Raw genomic sequence first — 4,472 nt, 5'->3', positions numbered from 1 at the left:
AATGGCAAATACACTACTCAATCTTTTCAAAATTTCTGCAGCTTTGTTGGCGGTAACTTGCCTGTCTTTGGCACCATGCAGACTATAGCCTGAAATGGATTTATCCTTTGGATAAGAATGCACTCATAAATATTTAAATCCTGAAGTGCTTCTGGAATGTAAATCAGTTCTAACTTGTTATGCACAGCTTTAGCAGGTATTTTATTATCTTCTAATTTATTGCAACAATACTTACATATAACTTGCCCTACAGATACGTCAAAGCGTTCCTCTATAAATAAGTACACAGCTAACGTTTGCCAGTTATCATTATTTTCTTTTCCACTTTTTAAAAACAAGTCAGCAGTCCATGTTTGAATCTTGTAGTGAGTGTGTCGACCACATATACAAACATACTCTGGTTTTTCAGAGCACACTGTGTTACATTTTATAATCTCCTCTTCAAAACTATCAATGGTAATACCTGTCTCCTGTTAACAAATCTTCATTTTCCCTAGAGTCCTGATCAGGACCAAAGAAACAAAACTGCACATCATCACAAACGTTTTCTATGTCTTCCACAGTACCAGGCAAAAGTGCTCTATTCATTTCTCCTAAACATAAAGCAGGAGTCATCACATAGTGCAGGCTCCTAACTAAAGTTTGCATTGTTAAATTGTGACCAACTAACACCCTGAAATGAGGAAAGTTGCTTTGGCACAAATTCTTTGATAAACAAGCTAGTGAGTGTCCCTGAAAATTTCTATGCTGTCTAACCTTGCAAGGATCCAATCCTTGTAAATTACATATTTTGTGTTTTAAACTTCACCACAGAATGATACATAGGAATTTCCTTAATGTATCAGTATATTGCTGTCAAATACTACAAACACTACTAAAATTCAATTTGTATACAGGTGCCTGACTATGCCTTCCTTGTACCTCTCCTGCAGTAACTTGTTCTACATTTCTAGGTACCATCACCACTTTCGCTATAGGAGTGCCATTCTTCTTTTCATGACATTGTCCTCTTTCATCAATAGCATGAACTAATCTATTATCCTGAAGATAGCTTTCTTCATTGAAGAAAGGCTTTGTACTAGAAGTATGTATCCATTCTCCACTAAAAACTGTACAACAGTTACTTCTGTTCACTAATCTTATTTTCTGGTTTTGTCTCCCCATGCACCACACCATTTTGTCAAAAGTTCATTCTTTTTAAAAGCAAAATGAAAAACTTCCTCTACAAAGCAAAGGCCTTATCAACTACTCTCTCAATGTGTTCTTTCTATTTCAGTGCACCTCTCAATCTTTTGTACTTCTTCATTGTTCTGAGTAGATTTACAACTACTCTACTACGAAACATCCTGGCTCTGATTTCCGTAAACTGCTTCTGTCTCCTGGTGTGTCCATCTTTGTTACATTCCTTCCTGTTCTTGCACTATACACTTTGACCACCCTTATTCTTTCTCATAGTTTGAATTTTATTTTCATTATTTTGCAATCTTTGCAAATGTCTACATATATTTTTAAGAAATGACTTTGTCTTCTTACCAGTAGCTCTTTTTTTCACCACTTTTTCTGCATTTTGTCCCTTTTGTGTCTCAGTTCTGCAAAGATATCATAGTTGCTTCTGTTGCTTTTTCCTCCGAGCTTTTACAGGCATTCTAACTGTCTGTAGTTATGAAGATATTGCAGACAAAACAGGTGATGTAAAAAAATATATATATTAAAATTTTCATTTTGCTAATGTACCAACTACTTTGCTACTGACTTACACATAATACAAAAACAGTTGTTATGTTATGTTGCAGTTTTAAATCTACAGGTGAGCCTAGCTACATAACTACAAGCACTTACTTCAATATACTAACCCCAAAGCTAAACATAAAACGTAGTTTATTAGTTTCCTTTTAATATTATAGCACTCTCTCCTACAACACAGCTGCATCATATGTCAGACCACACTTATATGTGGTAAAAGATCAATTTATCTCTTTCATAGTAAATGTTAAAATAAATATCAACCAAAGTACAAACGTACATACAGTATTTCAATACTGTAAATCCGAAAACACAATATAAGAGCTATTTCTGTGCCTCTCTACCACTGTGTCACTGGTAGATTTAGTGTTTCGATACTTTTCTACTTAGATGCACCAGATTTAAATTTTGGGAAACACTGCATCTAAAAATCTGCACATTGATCTCCATCAGAGCATATAGCTCACTAATTCTTCCAAGTACCTGAAAACAGTGTGTGACAGATTCACCAGATGGTTCTAAAATAGTACATATTCCTCACTAAAACTTGTAAATACATGTGTTTGTGGTTGAGTACAACAATACTCCATGAATGATTGGATCAGTGCATAGGTGATTCCCTGAGAATATAGGTAGTGCTTGGATGATATCCTGAGTATGTGGGAACTACATCCATAGTCCCATATCTGCATAGTTACTGCCTGTGTGTTTCCATGAGTATATTGCTACTATCTGGGTGTTTGTATGAGTGCATGAGTAGTGCCTGAATGATTAGTTAAGTGAATAACTAATGCCTTAATGATTCAATACATGCATACATAGTAGTTGGATGATTAAATAACTGCTACTCTAGTCCCTGGGTGATAACAGGAGTACATGCATAGTATATACATGATTTATCGAGTGCATAAATAGTGCGTACATGATTGTTTAAGTGTATGCATTGCACTGGCAGATTGGATGAGTACATTAGTAGTGTTTTAGTGATTGAATTAGTACATGACTGCTGCCCATGTGTGTTTGGTTAATTGAACAGGTAGTGTCTGGCTTATTAGATAACTACATGGGTATTGCCTGGATAATAGAATGAGTGCAACAGTAGTGCCTGGCTGATTACATGAGTGCATGACAGATGTCGGAGCTATTACATAGTCCATTGTTAGAGACTGAGTGATTGGATGAAAGCAAGTGTACTGCTTTGTTGATTGCATTAGTGCAAGAGTATTGCATCAGTAATTGGATGAGTGCATAGATACTGGATGGGTGAAAGGTTCACTGCAATGGTACTTCCTACATAATTGGAAGAGTGCATGACTAGTGCCTGAGTGTTTGGATGAGAGTATGGGGTGTTCCTCAGTATTTGGATGAGTCATTGGGTTATAAGTGGGTGTTTGGATGAGTGCATGGGTTATGCCTGGGTGTTTGAATGTCTGCATTGGTGTACAGCTTTGGTGACTGTGTATGTGAATGGTTAGTGTCTGGGTGAATGGATAAATGCAAGGATAGTGCCTGTCTAGTTCAATGAGTACATAATTATTGCCTGTGTGATTGGAACAGTGCATGTGCAGTGCCTGGGTGATGGAATAAGTACGTAGATAGTGTGTGAGTGATTCAATAACTGCCTGAGTGATTGGATGAGTGCCTGGGTAGTGCCAGGGTGACTGTAAAATATCTCCATTGCTGTTAGATACATAACAGGTGTGACTATATCTTTGACTCATTATTTAACGTCTTCTGTCAGTATCAAACTATCTGTTTTGGTGTATTTATCCTTTTCCTACTGAGCTATGTGTCAGAAGCGTTTAGATATACCACTTCATATGTGTTAGACCAGGCCATTTGACATGTTTAACCACAAACTTTTTGCCTTTTGCCTCTTATTTCTATGACCCTATTTTTGTTGGCTATAGGATTCTGGGCACCTTACCACTGCTGACCAGTGCTAAAGTGCATATGCTCTCTGTATATATTGTGACAATGATTGGTTATCGATGATTGCATTATCTGATTTACTTGTAAGTCCCTAGTAAAGTGCCCAGTGTGTGCCAGGGCCTGAAAATCAAATGCTACTAGTGGGCTTGCAGCAGTGGTTGTGCCACCCACATGAGTAGCCCTGTAAATGTGTCTCAGACCTACCACTGTAGTGTCTGTGTGCACAGTTGTAAACTGCCAGGTTGTCCTGACAAGTGCACTCACTTGCCAGACCCAAACCTTCCCTTTCCTTACATGTAAGGCACCCCTAAGGTAGGCCCAAGGTACCCCCATGGGCAGGGTGCAATGTATGTGAAAGGTAGGACATGTACTAATTTGTGTGACAATTCCTGATAGTGAAATACTGGGTAATTTGTTTTTCACTATTGAAAGGCTATCTGTCCCATATGCTTATCATTGGGGTTACACTGTAAAATGTTTACATGTGTAACTTGCAATAGGGACAAGATAGAAATATGAAGTTTAGAGTAGACTTCTGAATTCAGAATTTATTAACACACCTTTTGGTGAAGGTGTTTTTTAAATCCTGTGTTTGAAAATTCCACTTTTAGCAAGTGGAAATTTCCTTACTTCACCATTATGTATGCTTCTGGCTGTTTATGTATTCAGCGTCTGGTGTGTGAGTGACAGGCGCCGGGATGTGAATTCACTCTAATCACCGGGGAGTTTGATGTGTGATCTGACTTGCCTGGGTGACTCATGGCAAGGCTGAATACTAGACCTGGTCTGCATTTAGA

The sequence above is a fragment of the Lissotriton vulgaris genome, chromosome 8 (assembly GCF_964263255.1).
Source record: "Lissotriton vulgaris chromosome 8, aLisVul1.2, whole genome shotgun sequence".
Taxonomy (NCBI): Eukaryota; Metazoa; Chordata; class Amphibia; order Caudata; family Salamandridae; genus Lissotriton; species Lissotriton vulgaris.
This window is presented reverse-complemented; position numbering follows the sequence as displayed.